This window comes from Alexandromys fortis, unplaced genomic scaffold (genome assembly GCF_014885135.2).
Source record: "Alexandromys fortis isolate MF-2015 unplaced genomic scaffold, M_Fortis_MF-2015_v1.1 scaffold_24, whole genome shotgun sequence".
Taxonomy (NCBI): Eukaryota; Metazoa; Chordata; class Mammalia; order Rodentia; family Cricetidae; genus Alexandromys; species Alexandromys fortis.
In genome coordinates this window covers 12,070,089-12,096,751 of record NW_026067906.1, presented here as the reverse complement: position 1 = coordinate 12,096,751, position 26,663 = coordinate 12,070,089, and the positions used below count along the sequence as shown (strand labels likewise).

Genomic DNA, 26,663 nt, shown 5'->3' with positions numbered 1-26,663 from the left:
TCACTGAGAAAACGTCTTCAGAAGATGACACTCTGGGGCATTTTCTTCATTAGTGATTCGTTGGGGAAAGCCAAGACCATTGCTAGTGGTACCACCCCTGGGCTGCTGGCTCTGGGTTCTATCAGAAAGCAGCCTGAGCAAGCCATGGGTGCAAGCCAGTAAGCAGCACCCTCCATGGCCTCTGCATCAGTCCCTTGTTGAGTTCCTGTCCTCACTGCCTTTGAAGAACTCTTATGTGGACCTGTGAGTGAAATAACCCTTTCCTCCCCAACTTGCTTTTGGTCATGGTGTTTCATCACAGTGACCATAACTCCAACTAAGACAGGGCTGGAGGGATGAATCGGCAACTAAAAGAACTTCCTGCTCCTGCAGATGTTCAGTTTCCGACACCCCACAGATAGCTCACAAACATCTGTAACTCCAGGTCCTGGTCACCCAATACTTTCTTCATACTTTGGTGAGCACCAGGTATATATGCCTGGTGCACACACATACACACACGCGAAACACTCATACAAATAAAATAGATCTTGGCCGGGGGATGGTGGTACACGCCTTTATTCCCAGCACTTGGGATGTAGAGACAGGTGGATATCTTGAGTTTGAGGCCAGACTGGTCTACAGGGAGAGTTCCAGGAGAGGTTCCAAACTATACAGAGAAACCACGTCTCAAAAAAGCCAAAAAGAAATAATAAAACAGATCTTTAAAAAAATTTTAAAAGAAAGTACCATTTATGGAATTCAACGACATGTCAGATTCAACTTGATTCTTAGCTATATTATCTAGATGTCTCATAAATTGAACTTTTAAATTAAAGATCCATTGAGTTGTATAATATATTTGAGTTATATATGCATATACATACATATATGTTTTATATGTATGACTTAAAAATAATGAATTATTCTACTTTTTCTTGTAAAGAAAAAACAATAAAAGATATTTAAAGACATATTTCTTCTTCATCCATGCTTAAACATGATGTTTCTGAGCGATCTCTTTAAACATTAAATGACACTTGAAATTGTGCCTGAGGACCAGAGTGAATAAACCATTCTCTGGAAGAGACCTGAATTGATCCTGTAACTCGAATCCGAGGCAAGGATTTCTTAGGGCAAATTTTACAGAGACCCAGCCTGAGGTTTTTTGCTTGTTTGTTTGGTTTTGGTTTCTGATTTTTCGAGACTGGGTTTCTCTATGTTGACCTGGCTGTTCTGGAACTCACTCTGCAGACCAGGTTGGACTCACAGAGATCTGCTTGCCTCTGCCTCCAGAGTGCTGGGGTTAAAGGCCTGTGCCACCTAGTGGGATTATATTTGTAACCAAGGTTCTTCTTCTGGAGACAAATGTCTTGGCTTCATTATTCCTCTCTCCAGAAGAGACTCTACCCACTTTAAAATGCCTTTTCCTCATCGGATTATCTTCTCCAACTTCGAGTTCCTGCGTTCAAGCTGTACTAAATTTACACGGCAGGAGCAGAAATAGACTAGAAGCCACATTTGTATCCCAAGTGGGCCAGAGGAGATTCATGCTAAATTAGCCAAGAATTGGTAGAAAACAGAAATGAAGTCACTGCAAGAAATTCATAAGAGAGGGAAGCAACTGATTAATTTTTTTAAAGAGGGAAGCAGGAAAACAAAATTAAGAGGAATGAGACAGAAGGAGAACATGTGGGAATTAAGTTTTTGTTATTTTTCTTATACGCTTAGAATAATTGACTTGTTTCGGAAGTTTGATCCAATCTATTGTAGTAGAAAGCAAAACTAGAAATAAGAGCTTTTGGGATGGCGGCTTCAGCGGCAGTGACAGAGAACCTGCTGTTGTCATCTTTTCCTGGACATCTCCACTGAGACCACTTAGAAGCCGCTGCGCGAGACAATGCTTGTGGTTTGCTAATCAGACCAGTCAGAATAATCAACTGCTGCACCGCACAAGTGGCTGGTCTTCCTCTCTGCCCCTAAATTCCAGGAGGATCATCAGTTACACATATACACCCTCTCACTTTCGATGGCAAAATTTGCGTGTCGAAAGCTGGTCGCAGTTTGAGTATACTACCTTCCCCCTTTCCTGCAAATTCTTATAAAAACTGGGGCTTGTGCTTCCACAGAACTTTTAGGAGCGTGATCTGTGCCTTGATTCATTAAGCTGTGTGTAAGGCATAGACCATGGAAGAGAAAGGGGACCAAATGAAGCCCTCAAGGGCTTCCTTTACTGTCCCAGCACGTGTGTTTTCTACAAAGTTCATCGTTAGACAACAAGCCATGCTTTCATGGCACTTCTGGGAGGATTCTCTTGTGGTTAATAGCGAGAGAAAGATAGGTCAGCTGCAGGGAACATCCTTTGGTTTTCCTATCTTAATTCCAACACTTCCTGCCAGCTCTGTAGACGGATGAGCAGAAGATGACCACGTGGCCAAAAATGAAAAAGGACCTGAAAAGGAAGTCCTCTAGGAAAAAGAGGACAGGCAGAAGCTAGATGCAGGCTGGGGACATTAGTGAGTTCTGACATTTCTATCCAACTATTCTAATTTATTATGAGGAACTGTATAGTAAAAAAAATCTAAAACTTCAGTTGTCTTATTTTTACTACAGAGATATTCTTTTATTCATTCAAACTAAATTGAGACAATCCTCAATTAAAAAAACCTTTGGAATTAACGTACTTCTAGTTATTTGTAAATAGAAGCAACTACATATATATGTGATTACAAATTGGCTCATCAAATTTTTCTTAGACTTGTTTTTTCCATAGCACCTTCTCTCTAAGCAGAAGGCATCCTTTATCATGGTGGGAAAACATCTTTTTTTTAAATGCATATACATTTATTATATACATGAGTTTACATATATTTGCATGTATTAATGTGGCATAACATAGAGATGTGTACATAGATATATATACATATAAATATATATTCTATATATAAAAATTTATTTTCACATTAAAGAATTGAAGAAACTTTCTATTTAATGTGCTTGGAAATAAAAAAAATCAATTCTTTTTCTAGTACAAAACAATACATCTTCGTAGGCACCTCAGCCATATATTATTCCTCTGCCGTTTTTTTTCATTATTATTGTTTTTTTTAATTTATTACAGATTTCTGTCTCTTCCCCACCGCCTCCTCCCCTTTCCCTTCCCCTCCCCCAATCAAGTCCCCCTCACTTGTCAGCCCAAAGAGCAATCAGGGTTCTCTGCCCTGTGGGAAGTCCAAGGACCACCCTCCTCCATCCAAGTCTCGTAAGGTGAGCATCCATGGGAAAACATCTTACATCTTGTACTGTCATCAAGTTTTAGCAACTGTTTGTTAAATTTATGTGACATGATATTTTGCTGTCCATGAAAGCCATGAACTTTTGAAATAGTGAACTTCTAGACTTCAGTTGTCCTCTTTTTTTAAAAAAAATTATTTATTTATTATGTATACAGTATTCTATCTGTGTGTATGCCTGCAGGCCATGAGAGGGCACCAGACCTCACTACAGATGGTTGTGAACCACCGTGTGGTTGCTGAGAATTGAACTCAGAACCGTTGGAAGAGCAGGCAATGCTCTTAACCACTGAGCCATCTCTCCAGGGTCTTCAGTTGTCCTCTTAAGCCTCGTATAAAAATGTAAAAAGGAAAAATAGGTTGAGGAGCGAGAGAGTCCCATTCTAGGCATCACACACTAGAGAGCCTAAAGTGTGCCATGTGGATGAGTGAGTGTATCATGAAGAGTGTTAGACTTTGGGTAGTCAAGAGAATTTTGTGTAACTGAAACCCTTAGGGACTTCATCGTCATGAGGCCATCAATGCATCCACACTGATTGACTTTTTACCCAGTTCACTGATAGCAAAAGTCACCAATGGGGACTTCGGGAATTCAAACATTGGGGAAATCAAGGGCAGGTCCTGACGGTATGAAAAGATACAGCATGGGTGTGTGGGTGGGTGGGTGGGGAGTTGAAACCAAAAAGCCTGATAGCAATGGCAAAAGATCACTATGACTTTTGTCCACGGGAAAGACGTCTTCAGTAAACAAAGGCTAACGTGAAGAGCATGACAGAATCGGGCATGTTTGGCATGCTAGGCTCTAATTGGATGGAGAAGGGCATGCGGACTGCACAAGTTGCGTAGAAAGAAAAGACCCTGGTTAGCAGGACTTCATAGGATTTAAAGTCAGACAGGAGAGTCTGGTGGGAACAACGCCCAGAATTTGTTTAGTTTCATGTATTTCTTTTGGCCCTGGGGAGTTGTTGAGAAGAAAAGGAGTTCCATATTTATCAGATCATTAAATTAGCGCACAAGGGTCTTACTTACAGAAAATTAAAGAAATAAATTCTTCCAAAGAGCATTTGTCTTGATCTCTTCCTCTGCCTACTTTGTGATTCTTCAATAACCATCTCATTTCAATTTATGTTCTCAAATAAATGTTTGTATGTGTTGAAAATGTCTCAAACTCTGGCTTAGAACACCCACATCTCACAGTATATTAAAGTCAGGAAGGAATTGTTTTTTTCTCTGCTCCCTAAGGGTCAGTTTTAGGGAGCTTGTGAATTAAACTATCAAAATACAGAGTAAGAGCAGGGAAAAGCAGCAGAGATTAAAATATTTGTTTTTAATTGTGTACATGTGTGTGATTATGTGTGTACAAATGTCACAAAAGCCAGAAGAGAGTGTTGGAAGCCCTGGAGAAGGAGTTACATGTGGTTGTAAGCTGCCCTTTGTGGGCGCTTGGCACCAACCTGGGTCCTCTTGAAGAGCAGCAAGTGCTCTTAACTGCTGAACCATCTCTCCAGATCCAGGAAATGGGTTTTATTTCAGAGGCTTTATATTTGACAGAAAAGAAAAGTGAAAGACAGAGATGTATGTAGAAGTAGGCACATACACCATTTTAACCAAGGAAAAAGTTAAAACGGCACAAGGTGGCAAAAACCAAGCAGCTGTACCTGAGCCCAACACAGAAGTTCTGTTTCATGAAGTTGGAGGCAGCCGTTGCTCAAGTTGCCTTCAAACAAGGAGTGGCAACCAGTCAGAGGCCTTCATAATTCTCTACTTTATGTGCCCCAGTCCTGCTTTTATCTGGAAATGTATTCAGCGTTCTTTTCAGGCCCAGAGTTCTCTGAACCTATCCTGATTCTGAGGGCTGCCCAAGTCTGGAGTCGCTGATGAAACCCAGACAAGACGTTTATGCTAAATTTGTTGTAATTTAGTCTCTTAACAAACCCACTTCTGGTGACTGTTGATTAATAGGAATAAAACCATGCAGAGAGTGTGCTCCATTCTGTCAACAAATAGTCACTAAACCCTTAATACATTCAAGACAGAAGTTGGTCTGGTGTGGTGATATTTCATTTGTATTTTAACAAATAAAGCTTATCTGAAGATCAGAGAGTAAAACAGCCCCACTTGTCAGTCTAACAGACCAGGCAGTTGTGACACACACATTTAATCCCAGTAGCCACACTAGTTGCCATAGAGGCCAGGCAGTAGGGGTGCATGCCTTTAATCCCACTGGTGCATGCCTTTAATCCCAGCTCTAGAGAGGAATATAAAATGGGAGGAGACAGTTCTCAGGCACAGTCTCATTGTGAGATTCCTGGAGGCAGGATCGCCATTGCAGAATGAGGTCAGGATAAGAGCCAATGACTGGCTCTTTTGTTTTTCTGGCCTTCAGGTTGAACCCCACTATCTGACTCTGAGTTTGTATTAATCGTGCTACAGTCTGGACTATGAAAAGAATAGTCCTTTAAGAATTAGAGAGCTGGGCACATTAGTGCATGCCTGTAATCCCAGCACTCAAGAAATTGAGGTCAGAGGTTCTTGAATCGAAGACCTGTCTGAGGTACATAGAGAAACCCTTATCAACAACAATTTTAAGTTGGGCTGAGAGAAGAAAGCCAATCAACTACATAAGGATGCAGGTACAATAAACAAACGAAGCAGAGTTGATGCTAAGATGTAGTGGGTGAGTACATCTCGGCTGACTGAATGTTTGTAAATCTCTTATTTCAAACTATCCGTTGATGTCTATGGTTACTGTCTGCAAAAGTCACCTTGGGTATTCAAACTATCCTGGGACAGTCACATACTGATAAGTGTTTAATAACTGCCTCTTTGGGATGAAGCTGCCGGAGAAAGGCAGCATCCTGAGGGTAATGACTTTCAGTGACCACTAGAGGGCCACCCACTTCCAAGTCCCTTGACTGTTGTGAAGCCACTGAAAGGGGTTTCTCGGACAATGACTGGGAAGAAATGTGCACAGACACACGGACACACAGCACCTTCAGCACGGCGCAGTCAGAAGACGCATAACCTGCCACAAACAGCAGTAAAATGATAAAGGCAACCCCACTTTTGTGGCTAGGTATTGTCAGTATTGCTTATCTGACTATATATCCCTCTCTTTTTGCTCATAATTTTAGCATGGCCAGGATTGCAAAAGTTCTAAAGGGGAACAAGAGCCTCCTACAAACTAATAGGAATTAAGTTCATCACACCACTTGGAGTCCAGGGGAAAACAGGTATAAAAAGTCAAAGACACATTTAGGCTAGGCAAACAAATCTCTAGTCTATGTGAGTCATCAATTTCAAATGTAGTCGGATTTTTCTTTGGGTCACCAGGTCACCAGCTCACAAATAACGACAAAGAGACTTATTAATTATGAAAGCTTGGCCTTAGCTTAGGCTTGGTTTTAACTCACTTTCATAACTTAAATTACCCATCTCTATTAATCTATATTCTGCTCATTCTCCTAGATTCCTTTTCCTACTTCCTCCCTCTCTGCCAGGAAGTCCCACCCAGACTTCCGACCTAGCTCTTGGCCATTTTACTTCTTATTAAACCAATCACAAATACACCCTCATGCAGTGTACAAATATCCCACAACAACCAATATAGTGGATCAACTTGGTAATAGTATTTTCTGAGAACTTACTAATGCTAAGGAGACTTCTGCCCGATTGGTTTTTTCCCTTTTGCCTTCTCTCTTCTTTCCTTTCCTCCTGCCTTCCTACCAGCCCCTGCCCTCCTCACTCAGGGATGAAAGGAGGCCCTCACGATGCTTAGAAGGCAAGCACCCAACCACTGAAGTATATCCTCCATCCTTAAAAAAAGATGTTTTGTTTTGAGATGAAGTCTCACTAAGTTTTTCACTGTAACCTTGAACTTACCTTGTAGTTCTCACAGGCTTTGACCCAGTGATCCTTCTGCCTCTGCCTCCAGAGTAGCTGGGGTTATAGCCATGTGCCTTTAAGCTTGACATCTTTGCCAAATTTCTTATTTATTCTTCATGGTATTCTTGGGAAGTTATATTATTGTGAACCTTCCACCTATATTCCTATACTATATACACAAACGGGAACAGCGGGAAAACAGTGTTTTCGGTGGGAAAGCAGGGGTTAACTCTAATTTGTTTGAATCAAAACCCGATGTTTTTACACAAAAAAACACGTGCTAGTACTCACGTACTCAGTGACCTCAGTAGTCCAAAAAAGCTGCATCAGCCTTGAACTTGAAGGTTCAGTACCCTGAATCCTCTAATAGGGGCTATGAGCGAGCTGGTTTGGGAGCATCAGCCTGTACATCCCAGCTACTCAGTAGGCTGAGGCAGGAGGATTATAAATTTAAGACCAGCCAAGGCAACTTATCTCAAAATAAAAAGCATGCAAGAGGCCGTAGGTTCAGTCTCTGTCTCTCTCTGTCTTTCTCTGTGTGTCTCTGTCTCTATCTCTCTGTATCTCTCTCATAGACATATGCACACATACACACACACAAATATCATATAGAGGAAATAGATTCTAAAATGGAAACAGACGCCTTTAGTTTGAGTCTCTTACAACTGAATTCTAAGAAGGTATTTGCTCCCTCCTTGGATCCCCATGTTGTTTACTTTCTGAGTATTTATCTTAGTTTTGTCTGCGATTTTATTTCAATTGCTGGAGAAATAAAAACAATCGGGTAAGACCAAGCGTTGTTTTGGGCATTTCCTAAATTCCCTCCAGTTGTTGTGGGAAGAGTGGGCTCGGCTCCCCCTCTGTCTGTCAGAATGATTATTTAGACTTCATTTCCGCCTGGTGTCTCCACCGTCCTTTTCTTACCCCCGATGACTAATAACACTTCTACGGAGTCCAAACAAATGGCCACAGTATCTAGTGTTTATTTTTGGAAGTCCTCTCCAGCCAAAATGCGCCAACCCTCTCACAGACAGCAGGTTAAAATTCCTGGCTAGGATTCCTGCCCTGAACAGCCGCGCTTGATATGGCTAGATGGCCCGCGGACTGGCACCCTGGGTGGCATCGCGCCAGCATGAGAGCTGTCAAGCTATCTGAATCGAGAATAGGCCCTGAGCTGTGATAAATCCAGAGGGGCAGCCTGCTCAGCGACCCAGCGAGGGGCCCTATCTTCTTCAGGAAGTATCCCCGAGGCAGCACTAGAACGTTAATGCCACCTGTCTTTCCCTGCACTTGACATCTGTGGACACTTAGAGTGTGTGACAAGAGGAGGAAGGGAACAGGAGTGGGAAGGAAGACAGGAGGCGTTATAGGTGGAGCTAGCAAGTCAGAGACAAACGAACCACAGCCCAGGCTCCAAACCCATTAGCAACGGAACTCACTGGCTATCTGGCACGTGACGCCAGTACCAACAGGTACCTTATTTCAAGGCCAGGGATTAGCAAAACTGAAAGAAGAGGCCAGTCAGGATCTGGCTTGTCAAACTGTTTCTAGTTGTGGCGTAGCCTCTGCCACACAATCATGAGTCAACGTGGCTACCAAGGGAATCCTTAGTGTAGGTAGAAAAGAGTCCTAGCCAAGTCACAGGCCCGGAGAAAGGAGTTCAGAGGTGTCCTGAACCCAGAACACTGGCAAACTCAGGGGAGAAGAGTCACCCTGTTTAGACAGTTCTGGATATCCAGACAAGCCCGGCATGGCGTTTGTCAGTTCTCAATGAAATGAAGATGTCTAGTGTTCTAAATATGTGTGCGTGCTTGAGATGACTTTGGATTCCAGATCTGCGGGGCTGTGACTCTGCCCTGTGGCTAATTTAAGGCTCAGGAAGGTTAACAACGAGCCCAGGGTCGTTTTACACATAATCCCTATCTGTAAACTGAGAATGAGATTCAAATCCACCCCCACAGCCTTCTCAGCTTCCCCTGAGGGGGGTCTGTGAGAGGTGCTTACCAAAAAAACGATCAGTCCGCAGGAGTCGCTATGAGTTTCTGGAATCAACTCCTCTGTATAAGTGAACTGTTACATTGATCTCCATCACTGGTAATTCTGAAAAAAAAATCATAAAATGTGAATATGAAACACTGTAGGTCATGATTGTAGTATTAGTATCACTATTACGTGTGTGGTATGTATGTGTCTGCATGTGTCTGTATATGTGGGTATACATGTGTCTATGTATATATATTTGTATGTGAGTGTGTGTCTGCATGGCCTCTATATATGTGTGTATTTGTGTGTGCGTGTGTGTCTGTATATGTGTGTATGCATTGGTGTATATACAAGTGTATGTCTGTGTATGTGTATGTATGTGTGTATGTCTCTGTGTATCTACGTATGTCTCTGTATGTATAGATGTGTCTATGTATGTGTATGTCTGTGTGTGTATGTTTGTATGTTTGCGTGCACATAACTAAAGATCAAACCAAGGGCCTTGTGCAGTTTTACAAGTGTACGTCCTGATGAAATGTTTTCTTAAAGCAAATGTCGGTGTACCACAGTCCAACAACTTCATTCTCAGAAGACATTGAGGCTCAGAAGACTTAGAGAACTCTAGTCATTTTTCCTTGGGCAAGTTGCCAAGGTTACATAGCAACTTGGAAGAAATAAACAGAGAACCCATATGACCTTTTAGAAAACAAAAACAATATGGTGGTTTTAAAAGTAAATGATGAGGGTCAGCATGACGGCTTAGTGGGTGAGGGCTTGCTGCCAAGCCCAAGTGACCTGAGTTCGATCCCTGGAGCCCATATGGTAGAAGAAACAAGCCACCTCCCAAAGGCAGTTCTCTAAAGCACACACACACACACACACACACACACACACACACACACACACGAATGCGTTCACACTCACGGACATGGCGTCATCAGTGTTAGGTTATTTTCAAACTCTGGTTCCATACCATATCTTTAAACTCCATATCACATTGACTTATTACTTTTATACTTTGCTTAAAGAAAGAGAGGTTTATTTTAGCATATAGTTCAGGGGCTACCATGATGGAGGCTGAAGAAGATTGGTCTGTTAAGGTAATACACAGAAGTAGAGGAGAGCTGGTAGTAGGGTTTCTTTTTTTTTTTTTTTTTGTAAAGTCTATCTATCTATCTATCTATCTATCTATCTATCTATCTATCTATCATCTATCTCTCTCTCTATCATCTATCTATATATCTCTACATATCTATCTATACATCTAGTTTGTGTGTCTGTATGTATCTGCATGTCTCGTCTGTGTGTATGTATGTTTCTATTTATGTGTGTGTGTGTGTACGTGCACACATGCATGTGTTATGGCCCTCGTGTGGAGGTCAGAGGAACTGAGACTCCTTTCTCATCTTCTACCAGGGAGTTCCGGGGCTTGAACTCAGGCTGCCAGGCTTGGCAGCAAATGCCTTTATTCCCTGAGTCATCTCACAGCCCTTTGTGTATGGTTTCCTAATGTGACAAACGGAACATCTCGCAAGCAGATGTAACTTCAGAGATGCGCCTGCTTTCCCTGCTTCCTATAAACCGTGCTTTCCTATTCCCACGGGAGCTTTATTTACAACCATCTGAGACTACTTTTTATTATTGTTTAGTTTTATCTATTTATTTATATATTTAAAGACAGGGTCATTTTCCGTTTCCAGGCTGACTGCGAGTGAACTAAAAATCTCCTTCTCTTGTGGGATCAAAGAATCTTTTTTTAAATATTTTATTTATTTATTTATTATGCATACAATATTCTGTCTGTGTGTATATCTGCAGGCCAGAAGAGGTCACCAGACCTCATTCCAGATGGTTGTGAGCCACCATGTGGTTGCTGGGAATTGAACTCAGGACCTTTGGAAGAGCAGGCAATGCTCTTAACCACTGAGCCATCTCTTCAGCCCCAACATTTAAACTAGACCATCACTTGTGACTGATTTATTTCTGCCCGTTTCCAATGTACACACTGTGAAGTCATTCAGGAAACGGATCGCTATACCTCCCCTTTTCTAGCACCTACCATAGAATCCAGTCAGTACATAATAAAGTATGTTGAAGACACATTTAATAAACCAGGCAGTGGTGGTGCACGCCTTTATTCTCAGCCCTCGGGAGATAGAGGCAGGTGGATCTCTGAGTTCGAGGCCAGCCTGGTCTACAGAGTGAGTTCCAAGCTGGTCAGGGTTACACAGAGAAACCCTGTCTCAAAATTAAAAAAAAAAAGACACATTTAAATAAATGCATGAATATATACAGAAAATGAACTCTGAGACGGTGTAAGCAAACAAAAAGAAGTTGTGGCGTCTTAACACATAGAAATACCTACCCATCAAATGCTTGTCTATTTGTATCTCAGATAAATGCCAGCGACTTTGATTGACAGGTCCTGGGTAGTAGGAAGCCATAGCTGCCTCCGGAGGACCCGAGTTAAGGACACTGCCTGAGGACTATTGTCAATAGAATTATTTTTAGTCTTTCTATTTAGTGGAATGCTTTCCTTTGCGGGGAATTTAAAGTGCTTCCTTCTCTTGTCAGCCTAATAATTGCTACAATTCCAGGAGCTGTGTGGGTCCAGGATTATCACCTTATTTCATGAATGAGGGAGCTGCAGAGGCTTAACTCATTCAAGGCTACTCGGGGAGCTTTTAGAAGAGAGATTAGAAACACTTTTCTTATTCTCTGTGTTTCCACTGAGCGGAACAGCCACTGACTTGAACATAGGGGCACTCAAAAAACCTCACTGCTGCTGAGAAACAGGAACAGCCACTGACTTGAACATTGGGGCACTCAAAGCCTCACCGCTGCTGAGAAACCTGAGCAAACCCCAAGGGCCCCGCAGCTACACACACCTTGGAGCTGCCACAATCAATAACTTCCCAGGTCAGCTTCCTTCTACCTCCCGGCACTGACAGCTTGATGTTCAGCTGCCGGGGAATTCCTTTCTCGGAGCTTGCTGCATAATTTGCAGAGCTGGGTGTAAAGCAAAAGCCTTAGCTGCTTGCTTAAAAATTACCAAGGATCTGAAGTCGGACTCTGTAGGGCATTAAGGCAAGTGTGTGGCCTTTGGGAGGCTACTCACTCTTGGAAACAGCTTTTCCCATCTGTCTTCTTGTCTCCCAGGATCTGCACTGGGTTTTACCAAGTTATTGTCTGTATGCATGTTTTCTTCCATTTGTATTGCTAATACCTATGTAATGTAGCCTCTATGATGGCCTTTGGGATGGAATTTCTAAAATAAAAATCTGTTGTTCTAGGATCAGAAATCGTTCTAAATTTTTTAATTATTAATTATTGTTGTTTGTGTATATGACTCGGGGGGCATCACACATACCATGGGACACACGTGGGAATCAGAAGACAACTGTGTGCAGTTGGCTCTGTCTTTCCTATCTCCTCCTCTGTCAAGGGTCATGGGTCTTTTTATGTTGTTAGACTCTTCTTGGTTTAACTTTGGTAGTTTGGATAAATCAAGAAATTTATCCATCTTCTTTTCCATTGTAATGGAGTACACGTTTTTAAAGCACTCCCTTATAATATCCTGAATTTCTCTGATGTGTGTTATAATGTGTCCTTGTTCATTTCTGATTCTGTTCATTTGGGTCTTTTCCTTTCCTTGTATGTTCCTGCTTCTACCGGAAGTTCTGAAGTCTGAACTCAGGTATTCAGGATTGCAAGGCAAGAGCCTTTATTCTCGGAGCTGTATCATTTCTGTTTGGGGAAGTAGATACATTGTCTTATTTTTGTTTGCAGCTGTCAGGCATGGTGCAGTGTTTGGCTTATAGCCATTGCTTAAATCATGGTGTGTGTGTGTGTGTGTGTGTGTGTGTGTGTGTGTGTTTAAGAGTAAACTATAATACTATAACACAAGTCTACAAGGAAAGGGTATTTGCTTGTGTTTCACTTACTGGAGTACACCCTGAACAACAACAATGATGGGCAGTTAGGGGTTACACAGTAAGAATTTGCTGAGAGAATGGATCACTGGATAGAAAGCCACTCCCCCAAAGTATGCCCTAGATTCATTTCTGTCAGATGCAGCTTTAGCTGTGTTCTTTATTGGGTCTTTGCATGTGAATGCCATCAGAGATACCCTACAATCACAGTGCATGTGGCCTCAGGGAAAGCTGAAGATATGAACTGCAGGAGTCCTGTAAGTTTGCTGAAATTCTTCACTTGTTTTATTATAAAAAGCACAAAGGCTGGGTTAAGAGGCTGGCAGCAAATTGACCCAAATTCTCTATCGAGAACCAAGACATCTACATGCAGAATCCCCTAGAACACCTAATTCTGAGTGCCCGAATCTTTCTGGCTCCTTTTCAGCCAGGAAATGATCTAATATGGCTGCCCTGAAAATCAAAATATAGCCATAAATGTGCAGCTGATCACTTCCTCTCTACAGTTTTCATCAGGGAGATGGGGGTCATGAGGCATTGCAATTTTCCCGGACTAATTCAGGCTTTAAGAATGTCCTCACATATCTGAGTACCACACCACAATACTGTACCCATGGCTGGTGCCCATGGAGAATAGAATAGAGGTATCGGATCCCCTGAAACTAGAGTTACAGACAATTGTGAGCTACCATGTGTGTTCTGGGAACCAAACCTGAGTCCTCTGCAGAAGCAGCTAGTGTTCCTATCCACTGAGCCATCTCTCCCGCCCCACAAGAATCAAAAACGAGAATACTTCCTCCTATTAATCTAGTCTTACAAAAACATCTGGCTTAATTCTTAGCCTTTGAGGTGACTTTGAGGATGATGCTTGCTGATTAACAGCAACCGAGAAGCTGCCAGTGTGAAGGCGAGAATGCTAAGGTGACCTTGAACTAGAAATGGAGTTTGCACACCTGAGTAACTCACCCTCTGAACAATCACCATCCACCACCGTATGAACCATTAGATTGTTCCCCCTTTTTATTTATGGAATGTTTAATCACAATTCTTTAAAAACCAGTCCTTTGTCAGTGGCTGGAGAGATGGCTCAGCGGTTAAGAGCACCGACTGCTCTTCCAGAGAACACGGGTTCAATTCCCAGCGCCCACGTGGCATCTGTCTGCAACTCCAAGATCTGACACCCTCATGCAGATATACATGCAGACAAAACACCGATGCAAATAAAAGTAAATTGTTTTTAAGAAATAGTCCTTTGTCACTCTTTATAACTGCTTTGACTCTATAGGAATAAATACTAACCACGTGACTTCCCCGTGGTTCTTATGCCAGAAGATCCCTGCTTATTATTCACCCCCCTCCCCCCGCCCCCACCAGCAGCCCAGAGAGATCTGTAAAGGGATGAGCATGAAGAAGTCAGCCGACAGAGTCAGGCAGTAATGACACGCCGGGAACAGGTGGCTGCAGCTCCAGTCCCTGTCACAAGACACTGAGCCAGAAGGAAGACTCAAGGGCACCTTTGGTCAGAGGAGCAGAAGCGCACACTGTGAAGGGCTCCCATCAGCCAGTCTCCTAAAGCTGTGTAAAGACACGCCCAGCTGTGCAATCAGCCGGTTTGTGGCGGAACGGGGCACATTGCGGCGGACAAATGCTGGAACCTATATTATAATCTTGAAGGACTTAAGACAGAACACAGAGGCAATGAAAACTACAAATGCTTCACAGATTATCCCACCGCCCCCCCCCCCCAGTCTCAGCTTCCCAGGAATCATCTTTTACATTATCTGTGCTTCCTGCTCCCGAGGGCATAGAGGTCAGCTTGGCTATTCTGGGAACTGCTGCAGAAGCATTCGGTTTGGCTATGTTTCATGGCTCTCGAGTGCGTTGAAGCAGCCATAAAATTTGGCTCCTTAATATGGAATCACACCTGATATGAAACTGTCCCCTAAGGAGGTGTGAAACACAAAAGTCCCCCCGCCCCCAGACTAGGAAGTGTGGCCATAGCCGAGCATGCGTGTGGAGTGCAGGCTTGTTTACATATAGCGAAGGAAACTCTGGAATGAATTTTGAATAGTGTGCCATACGCTCCATTGAAAGAATCATCCTTTGTGGTTCCGCTGGAAGATGGCTACTCTTCTAGGGGTTGTTTCAAAATATTACAAAAATTATTTGACAGACTACCTGATGTTCACCTAGCGTTTGTGAAGAGTTAGAAACGGCTCAGTATTTTCTCAAGCAACATCTCATAGGCTCAACCTTAAATTATTACAGGAAGGAGTTATATGTAATTTTGCTATGTTAAAGTTAAAGCTTTCCTTCCTTTTTGTTTAAACAGAAAAAGGGGAAATGATGGAAGAAGGTCATTGGTTAAATAAAGAAACTTCCTTGGCCCTGATAGGACAGAAAATTAGGCATTTTCCTGTGTTAACACAAAAGAAACCCATTTATAAAGACCACATAAAGAATGGGTGACCCAGGACTTTCTGTCTCTGTTGAAAATATACACACAGCTGAACCTGAGGGCAAAGGTAGGTAATTCCAGCTACTTCAGGCTGAGGCAGAAAAAGAACAACTTCAGGACTTGTCTGGGCCAAAAAGTGAGTACAAGGACAATCTGAGCAACTTGGAGAGACCGTGTCTTAAAAGTAAAAGGGAGGAAGGGCTGTCACCTCAGGCAGAGTGGCGGCTTAACATGAGCAAAATCCTGTATTCGAATCCCAGCTCAGGAAAAAAAAATCACTCATAGGTTCAAACAGGCTGCGTGCTCAATAAAATTAAGAAATAATCATTATGGCAATGCGAAGCGTGAGGCCTTGTCCGCTGAGAGGCCGGGCACTAGGACACAGTAAGCCAGGGCAGTCTACATGTTTGCTTCACATACAGAAGTAATTTCAGAACGGCTACTTTGTCCGGGTAACAGTGCCACTTTTGAAATACTAATTTTCGAAACTGAAAGCAACATGCCTTTATTTTTTTGCATTCCATGAAATTACTTTTAATTTCTATATATTATATTTTAATCATATTCTTTCCCCTCCCTTGAGTCCTCCCAGACCCGCCCCATCTCACTACATACCCTCCTTCATGTTCTCTCTGTCTCAAAACAGCAAAAACAACATAAAAGCAAAAAAAAAAAAAAGAAGAAAAGAAAACTAAGCAAAACAAAAACTAATAAGGCAAAAAACCCCACCAAACTATAACAACAACGAAAAAGCACCACAAGCACGCACGCGCGCGCGCGCGCGCGCACACACACACACACACACACACACACACACACACACGCACGCACGTGGCATCTGTTCTGCTCTGGTCAACTACTGAGCATTAAGGCCTGCCCTGGAGTGTGGCCGATAGATAGTCAGTGTTACTCCATTCGATAAAACAGATTTGCCTTTCCCGGGAGATGCCAGTTGGAAATAGCTTCTTGGTTAGGTAGGGGACTTTGCACCCACTTCCCTTTCTCCATGATGGGATTTCATCCGGTTTGAACCTGTGCTGGTGGGTCTTGTGTATCCTACCACAATCTCTGTGAGTTCATCTGTGCTTCAACCCTTGTATCGGGAAGACACAGGGCTCCGTGGAGTCAGAACCACCTCTGGCTCTTGTGATCTTTCTGGCTCGTTTTTGACGCAGACCCTTGAGCCCCGAGTGCCCTTCATAACTGTCTTTTAACACTAGACTCCCCAGATTTATGCGAAGCTACAGCCTAGTTCCTCTCGTCTATTCAGTGTTCCTGCTTCATGGAACTGTTATATAAATGTCCCTGTGCTGTCCAGGAATTCTCATTCTAAGAGTTACTTTTATACACAGAAATAACAGGGTCAGTGTCTCTCCAGAAACCGCACCAAGTGAGTCAAGGCACTTACTTGAGCAGAAACCAGAGATGCCAACTTTGAGAACGCTAATATTTTTCCCCACTAGGGGGCAGTGCTTGAAAGAATAACAGTCCTTACCTTTGAGGTTAGGCGGGACCAAGAACAATGACCTCCTTGTTGTTTCCCAACCCACCTACAGAACACAGAGATTTTCTTTCTTTGGAGAAAAGAGGAACAAAAGACAGTTTGCTCTAACTTGTGGCTGAAATCAACGATGACGCTGTCTTCGCTTACTGAGCTCAGAGACAGATGCCAGTATCACTTCATATTTAGAATCACTGAAACATTCTGGAAAGTAGTGTGCTTAAAGGCAGGGTGCACGCCTTTAACGCCATTACTTGGGAGGCAGAGGCAGATTTCTGATTTCAAGGCCAGCCTGGTCCACAGAATGAGTTCCAGGACAGCCAGGACTACACAGAGAAACCCTACCTTGAAAACAAACAAAAAAAGAAAGTGTGTTTGTAAAAGCGAATCTTTCCATAACAAACTCTTAAGGGGAAGGTATTTGTCAAAGCTATGCCTAAGGATCAGGAAAAAAAAAAGACTGTTCTGGTTTGAAAACTATTAAAATTTGCTATGATGAATACTTCATTTAATAAACAACATGTTTTCCTTGTTTTGTATGTACAACAGTCACACATGCTGTATTATACAAAACACAGGCGCTGTCTACATGCAATAACATGTGATCCTATGAAGAAAGAAAGGAATATTCGACGGAAGTGGATACAGACAGAAAGGCTATAAATCCTTCGCTTATCTGCTTCAAACTTCAACAAGAACGTCATTAATTAGATGGATTACCAAAGTGGAAGCATTGTGTCTTTTAAAGCCCACAGTCCAGGAAGGCGGAAGAATCAGTAGAGCGTTCTTGCTTTGCAAAAGAAAACCAGAGTGGGTGGGAGAGAGAAAGAAAGATTACAGAGAGATTTTGCCTGATTCAAAATTTCTTAGTTTTCCTAAAGACAGTCCATATGGAATTCCCTCGTCGTCATGGAGTTATTGAGTGAGTATGGAATTACAGAACAGGAAAGCGTTGAGAAGCTAGAACAGCATTTTGTGCTATAGAATGTTGTAATTATTTCTTTTGCTCTCCTAAGAATAAATGAATATAGCCAACCACACAGGTGAAGCCGGAGGGTACATGGAAAGTGGACGGCCGTCTAAAAAGAGGGTGCTACTTTAACCCCAAGCCAACCCATCAGGCACCCTTGCTCTAAGCGCTGGCGATTAACTAGGGAGAACAGACCCTGGTCCTCACTTCACCCTCAACCTCCCTAGGAGGGAGTCGATAACACCACTATGTGAGAAGTGTTGTGGTTCATTCCCACTCATTTCTGCCTTGGACTTTAAAGGACAGGTGTTTGGTCGGAAGCGTCACCTCAAAGTCCGGATTGTTTGGCTGGGGGCTTCACCCCAGCTCCTTGCATAAGCTCCCTTCATTGGGAGTTGCCTCACTCCAAACTACCTCCGAGAAAGCTCACCAAAAGATGAGCCCTTCCCAGGGAGAGTCAAGAAAGCCTGCCAAACGGTAACTCCTCCCTAAGGAAGGTCAAGACCACTCCCACAGGCTACTTATATTGCCCCCCCCCCCTTCAGAGAATGAACACGAGGTCTCCGGGTTTCACATGGTCTCTTCCCCTCTCCAGGTTTTCTCCCAGCCACCCGGGAGCACGCCATTAAACGTGGGCATCTTTTAATTCAGTCTGATTTGGTTTGATTGGGATTATTTGCGTGGGTGGAGAGGTCTTAAGAAAATACTTAACAACAGGGTGGAAAGCGAGTTTACGAACAAGACAAACAAATTAGAATCATCTGGATGATCAGGTTTTGTTTTCCCAGTCTTCCTTAGCCGTGTGACCCAGTGTGGCCCTGCCTGGGGCTAGCCATTAGGTGACACACCATTCTCCTTGCGGAATGAGATAACAGACACGAGTGTGGAGGGATCAATGGGCAGGAAATAAGGGCAGAGGCAGCTCACGACCTTTACAGAGCTCCGCCATTAGCCCGTCCTGATCTCATGGGCTTCGCCAATTTCAAAGGAATAGGCTGCCATGTGGAGGATATAAAATTTAGCCACAGATAATAGAGACTCACTTCTTCAAGTTCTAAAGGACCTCAGACTTTAAAAAAAAAAAAAAAAACCTTCAAACAGTTTTTGCTTTGCTTTTATACACCATCCGGACAGTGTATAAGCTGCCATTGTAGAATGTGTGACTGGAAGAGGCTTCAGCGATCTCTCTAGAACCCCTCCTATTCTTCTACACCCCGTGCAGCTAATAAAATAGTTTTTTCTTTTATCTTCTTTTTTTCCTGGAGTCAACAGGAAATTTTTGGAGGAGCAGGTCTTTTGCAGCTTGGTTAACTGAGAACTACAAACACAAGATTAAGATCAGGCATCAAGATAAAGTGACTTCAAAACCAGTGTATGATCCAGTCAGAGTGGCTTATTAAAGAATTCTAACCTGTATAGCTGGTCATAAATATATTTATAAGAAATATTGAAGCTCTGACACCAGAAGTAATAAAAAAGTACGTGTACAAATACTATTTATTATAGGTAGTCACTGAGTAACCAGCTTACTCCTTGTCTTATCAGAATCAACATGGCAATAAAATGTCCCCTTGTCCTTCCAACCTCCTTATTAAAATGCATTAAATTTGTTTTTCTCATACATAGAGAGATAAGGTTATTAATTACACAAACTGCTTATCAGCAAAATGTAAAACAGCAGGAAAAGCTAAAGAGGAGAAGAAATGCTGAGATGAAAGAAATTTGGGGTACACGAGAGGATGAATATGGAATCCATGCATATGAGACTTAGTTTTTAAAATTAAAATGTTTCCTTTGGAAGAGAAGTCAGGCAAAACACCAATGCACATAAAATAAAATAAATTTTTTTTAAAAAAAACTTGAATGGAATATACAAAAATTTTTAAAAATTAAAATGTTTTATGGAAAGTATTTGTAATTGAAAGACAATAAAATGACAATGTAAAAGAATATACATAAGTATGTGAGAAATTTAGTAATTAAAGTCTGTTGCAAGGAGGCCACTTGTTCATCCTGGCCACCCAGAACCAAAATAATCACACAGAAACTGTATTAATTAAATCACTGCTTGGCCCATTAGCTCTAGCTTCTTATTGGCTAACTCTTACATCTTAATTTAATCCATCTCCATTAATCTGTGCATCACCACGAGGTGGTGGCCTAATAGCAAAGTTTCAGCATGTCTCTCTCTGACTCCGCCCTTCTTCCTCCCAGCATACAGCCTAGCTTTCCCTGCCTAGTTCTGTTCTTCCCTGCCATAGGCTCAAAGCAGTTCTTTATTCATTAACCAATAGAAGCCACACATAGACAGAAGGACCTTCCACACCAAAAGTTAAAGGCATAAATGATTGTCTGCCAACGCTAAGGCTTTGACAAGTAACGAGAGATGGGCTCCCCAGGACTGTGGTGGCAGAGGGCCCGCAAGGGTGGAGGAGGGGCAACCTCAAAATCCACTGCACATTTCTGGTTTTGCTTCCTGTAGAAACCAGTTAATAACTGATGTTTGGGGTGACGTAATTTGTGGGAATTTCATTTCACAGTTGGCAAGAACAAGCGTAAAGTGGGCTTACCTTCTCCTCGGAGCGGTTGTCTCTCTCAGTGCTCTAGCATGCAGAGGACTAGCCGCTAAACCTGCTGCTAGCTCTCGCGTGACAATCAAGATGGTTGGGAAATGGACTCGCAACACAGGGCGTTAGCCGATGACCCCAGTTTTGGAAAAGACCACGGCAATGCACCCATTTCTGTGCATTTACATGCCGAAGTCACAGCTCTTAATGTCATCCACAAAATAAGTTAGCGAAAAATCACTGGGGTGGCACAAACAAATGCTTTGGACTAATTCTTCTGAAATACACAGATACGTATTCACTGTGTAAGCTGAGTCACAACCACAAATCACAACCACAAACCCCCCTGGCTGGAAGCATCCAGGTTTATACAACTATATATGCCTTCTACTTACCAGTTTGTCCACATGCCAACCTATATGCAGAGCTTTCTCTTCATGAAGTGCGGTTTATAAGCCCTCAGAAAAATTTTTAAACCTCCGAGAATCCAGCATGAGACGAAGATATTATTTTGGCTGTGTCTGGGAGAAGCCCATATCCAAGCCCCTTCGCCCCCATGTGGGAGCTAAGAGAGAGAGAGAGAGAGAGAGAGAGAGAGAGAGAGAGAGAGAGAGAGAGAGAGACATTGCGTAGGACAGGGCCTGTGGTAGCTGCAGGCTGTGATCTTGTGGGATCACATTTGGCAATGCGAAGGGAAAACGCTCGCAGACCTACCTTGTGCGACAATCACAAAGCACCTTGATCCAGCCTTTAGCAACACCAGTGAGGAAAAAAAGATGCCATGATGCGTTTATAATAAAATATATAATCCCCTCTTTTAAACTTTGCTGACCAAGACTGTAGCAAGCTTAGAAACAGTCTAAATAATTAATCTACTGTTAACTATGTGTTTACCCCCTAGCCCATAGTAAGAGCCACCTTCTAAGGCAGCAAGGGATATAACTAAGGAAGACTTCACTACTAGCCTTTGTGAAGAAATTACTTCCATTTATAACCTAGACCAGTGTTGGGTCCAGGGTTGGGGGGGGGGGGCATGCAAAGATGGAGACAGACCACCAAAGTCTAATAAACCAGAAGCGAACTTTATTCCAAAAACCAGATTTCAGGAAAAAAAATTAAAAACTAAAAATAAAAAATCTTCATGGGGCACAAAAAGCTTATCAGCTAGCTGAGACCACAGCCAGAGATGGATTCTGTAAGACTGTGGCAAAGGCTGGTTTCTGAGCCCACCTTTTTATACTAGGAGCACCAAGCATTAGGACTGAACAAAGGAATTTTTTACAATCTCAAGGTAAAACTCAGATACAGATTGCCTTACTTTACAGTCTCCATTAACAGAGCTTTTCAGTTAAACTAGAGTTTGTACTTAATCTGTTGTCTTCCTTGGTACTTCCAGGTAGTGTCTACTGAAGCCCTGTGCTCTCCCCTTTGATACTGCCAGTTTCACATCGCAGGGAACATGCGTAACCCAGAGACCTTATAACTGTCTCCTAAAAGTGAACCCAGCTCCTATCTTAATCAAGGATGGCCGGTGGCAGGGAAGGTGTTCGGCTCTCAGTTTGCAGAGATGCTTCAGCCTTGTAAATAGAGCTATAGGTTGTAAAGCAGAGTAACCCGCTGTTAATAGTCAATCCTTACAGTGCTGAGAAAGCTACCGACAGTCTGTTCTCATTCTCCTAGGCTTTATATTTTTTACATTTTTATATTCTTATTCTTAGCCCCTTCAAGCAGTGGTTCTCAACCTGGGGGTTGTGATCCCATGGGTTGCATATCAGATATTTGCATCACAATTCATAACAGTAGCAAAATTACAGTTATGAAGTAGAAACAAAATAATTTTATGGTTGGGGGTTGCCACAACATGAGGAACTGGATTGTATTAAAGAGTCTTAGCATTAGGAAGGTTGAGAACCTCTACTCTAGACTTTGAGTCTACATTGTATAAAGAAACCCACTCTGACTGGCATTCAGTCGTACAATTGGCCAAGAAGTCCTGAATCACATATTTGAGTCAGTGCTGGTTAGGGACTAGAAGCTCTCAGAGGCAGGGACTCAGGGCTGCTTAACTTCAATCCTCTCTCAATTGCTGTAGTCAGGTGTGCAGGGATGTCCTTGGGGCCAGAGCCTCTCTGGCTGCTTCCTTTTCCTTTTCCTCTTTGTTTTCCCTCTGCGCCCCATTGAGAACTTTTAATGACCAAACCGCATTCCTCCCTAGAAAGATTCCACATGCAAAATTCTCCCATGCAACATCTGTCATGCAAGATGGAAAATCAAATCCATGGAGAGGATTTCTCATCTTCGCTGAAAGGATTCCAAGGTGCTTTGAAGACTTAGGGGCCCAGATGTTCCTTTCTTTAAAGATGCTCTTTCCCTTAAAGGTAACAGATCATTGTAAGAAAGCCTAGCTGTACAGACTCCACAGTCCAAGCTGTAACGTTTTATAGAAAATTGTGAGGAATGGGAGAAACAGCAGATGGGAAAACTGATTTTCTATGACAATACAACAGCCAGGTTAGTGTCTTCCTCAGTGGGGGTCAACATCTCTCTGAAGGGTTTGAAGACAGGGTTAGATTCCTATGCTTTCTGCACACAGAATGACAGATGGCTGTATCTCAGTAAATTTATATCGGAGCTTTAGTCCCAGGTCCAAAATGAGTTTTCAATCTTTAAACAGTAATCTTAACACTTAATGAATTTCTCTTGAATTTATACATATTGAGAAGGAAGCAATAAAGGATAGGGGGAGAGACTATTAAAATAGAATACCAATTATTCTCAGACATTGGACACCTTCAAGTTTTAATGAGCACTTACTTAGAACAGTTGGTCATCCATTCATTTGTTCAACAATTATCTGGTTTTGGATGCAATTGTGTATACATGACCGTGTGTATATGTGCACATGTGTGTGTGTGTGTGACCTCCATACCAGATAGATGTCCACCCTAATTTTACTTTTTTCATCTTTTCCTTTTCTCCTTCTTCCCTTCCTCTTTTTCCTCCTCCTCCTCCTTTTTTTCTCTTTTTCTTGTTGTTTTTGGAGACAGAGGCTCTCTATGGAGCCCTAGCTGTCCTGGAACTCCCTCTGTAGACCAGGCTAGCCTCGAACTCACAGAACTTTATTTGACTCTGCCACCTGAGTGCCGAGATTAAGGATTCACTGACCATGTTGGACTCCACCATAATTCTTGAAACAAGAATTAAGTCCGAAGAGCACCAATTTGGCTGGTTTGGTGGACTGACGAGCCCAAGCACCCTCCAGTCTGTCTCCCCAGTGCACACCACCGTGCCCAGAATTTTTATGCGGGTGCTGGACTTCAAACACAGGTCCTTAAGCTTGCTTAGAAAGTACTCTACATAACAGAGCTTCCATCTTTTCACCTCAATAATTCTTCCCTCAGGGGCTGGAGAGATGGCTCAGTGGTTAAGAGCATTGCCTGTTCTTCCAAAGGTCCTGAGTTCAATTCCCGGCAACCACATGGTGGCTCACAACCATCTGTAATGAGGTCTGGTGCCCTCTTCTGGCCTGCAGACACACACACACACAAAAGATTGTGTAGACAATAAATAAATAAATAAATGAATGAATAAATGAATAAATAAATAAATAAATATTTTATAAAAAAATAATTCTTCCCTCAGATATCTACTGAGGTCTGATGAATTCCAGGCTCAGGCACTGAGCCAAGTTTGGACGGCTCACAGGTAAGCATAAATAAAATGGGATGATTCCTGGGCGGACACTTCTTGGGTCCTGAAGGGAACAGACCAGGGAAGCTGGGAGACAGAACTGAGCTGGTGGAGGTGGAGGTGAGCCCGCCAAGAGGTGTGGAGAAAAGCTAACGAGGCACCAGAATCTTAAGGTTCTTGAACCAAATGACTTTACCTGACCTTCATCAACATCCCTGTTTCTCAGGCTTTGGTCTCCTCGCATTGCCCAGTCCCCATCTGAGCGATACACAATACAATTTTCTGCGGAGGTGGGTAGCTTCGGGTTCTACCTCGGGGCCTGTGGACTCTCCTGGCACGAGGGCACATCCTTGCAGAAAAACATTATGAGGAAGAGCTGCTTGGGAGTTTTAAGTAGACCAGGGACGGAAGGCAATCTGCAGGCTAGAAAGACCCCAGACTGTGAAGGAGAAAATGACCTACAGGGAGCGAGAACGGAATAGAACAGAAGTAATTAGAAAAACCAGAGGCTCCTGCAGGCACCGGTAAGAGAAATTATAGTGTCCAGAACTAAGGGGGCAGCAGCAGGGCTTTTCAAAAGTGTTTGCAAGATGTTGCAATTGTAGAAACAATGGGGTTGTTGTTGACTCATTCTCTTGTTTAATAAACTTTTATTGAACAGCCACCATGTTCTGGGCGCTGCTGTGGGTTCGCAGCAAGAAGAAGGCAGTTTCTCTGGGGCTCGTATTTTAGTGGAAAGAGATAGGCAAAGCAAAGCTAGCAAGAAACCGACTCAATCACACGAATCAGAAGTCAGTGCTCAGAAGGGAATCGCTGAGCAAAACAGCGTCTACAGGGGGAAAATACAAAGCGGTCAGCAGTGGGATTTTGAGGGTGAGCAAGGAATGAGGCAAGGATGTTGAGCAGAAGACCGTTCTGCACTGAAACCTGGATACCGGTCAGGAATACTTGCCACGTTTTGCTTGTCTGTTTCACTTTGGATAGTGCTCGATGTTATGGATGGATCCCAGAGCCTTGCAGACCCCAGGCAAAAGCTGGGCTGCACCCCTAACCCTTAGAAATCCAGAAAGAGCGGAGAGGCCACAATGCTGAGTTCAGTTTGCAGAACCCAGGAGACTGTGTGACCAAGAGAACTCATTTTGGTTTCTGTGATAAAAACACAAAGAGATGATGGGTTAATAGAGAACATGCATGCTCAGAAGCATACGTGCACACCTACTGACTCACAGACACCACATGGAATCCTACCCTACCCCCAGAAATGAGGTAGTCCTGACCATGGATCAAAAACTAGCAGCAATATGGAAATGGGGGGAAGACCCAAAGAATGCCAGCAAGTGTGAGACCCACTGGGTGATATGTCATTAATTCTTTTAAAACTTTGGATTGTTGCCATGCGTACAATAAATGTCGTGCTGCCTTACATTCGACACACACAGGCAATTGTTTTCCGGTCTGACTCAGCCCAAGTGCTCTTCCACATCCATTAGTGAAAAGAACAGCTCTGAAGAGAGTCAGCCACGGCTCTGCTCCGGGGTGCATTCCACACAGCGTTTCCTGCCCACCTGGACTTCAAAAGGGCACCTGCCTAGTCCACAGAGAGGCTCTGAGCTATAGTAAAGCCCAGGCCTCCCCAGCAGTGCAGGACAGCCATTAGGATAATAAGGGGGTCTGTTGTTCTTCCTTTGCAAGTTCCCGAAAGTCCCAATTAGGGAATTGAAAACCCCATATTCCCAGGATGCACTGAGATCGAAAAACTCCATTCTCCCCCCTCTTCAGACAATGTGAGATAATAAAACCAGCGAGGTGTGGAAAGGAAGGAAGAAGGGGAACCAGTAAAGGGCCTCCCCCTACCCCAACAGCCCTTCTGTTATAAGCCCAGGTGTCACCTGCCAGGAGTACTTAGTGCCTTAATGCCGTTAGTATTTCCATTGACTTCCTGTGGGCCGTTTGGTTGGACAAAGGTTTCTCTAAGGCTGATTTAGATAGGATCTGGTCACTGGTTTATACAGAAATTGTTCGTAAGTATAAAGGCCACAGACCTCACTGGGGTGGAAAGACACCCCACCTTCGAGGCAAACAAACTAACAGCAAACAGACAGACACACAGTTCAAACAATGTGCCTGTCGGAAGGGACACGCACGACATCTATGACAGCTTGGTTTGTAATGCGATTCTTTAACCCGGTCTTTTTACTACATTTCCCATCACAGCGAGTGAAGATGAGTAATCTCCTTAAACGTTAAGAGGCAGCGTGAAAGAAACCTAACAGGCTCACCCAAGCTGAAAGACCAGGCATGCTAGAAGAGTGTGGTCTGATAAGCGGTTATTCAGATAACAGAACTAGGATGACTAGACATGAAAAGAAAAGAACAGGATAGAAACTAGATGACGTGTTTATCCC

At 43.0% G+C, this 26,663-nt stretch overlaps 1 long non-coding RNA gene across 1 annotated transcript in view; it reads right to left on the bottom strand.

Annotated features, from left to right (window-relative positions):
- The window catches only part of LOC126497499 (uncharacterized), a 202,967-nt gene that overhangs the window by 15,320 nt on the left and 160,984 nt on the right, over positions 1–26,663 (bottom strand). Inside the window, exon 2 of the long non-coding RNA XR_007590630.1 lies at positions 9,162–9,257. This is a non-coding gene — a long non-coding RNA (uncharacterized lncRNA). The remainder of the gene's footprint in view (positions 1–9,161; positions 9,258–26,663) is intronic.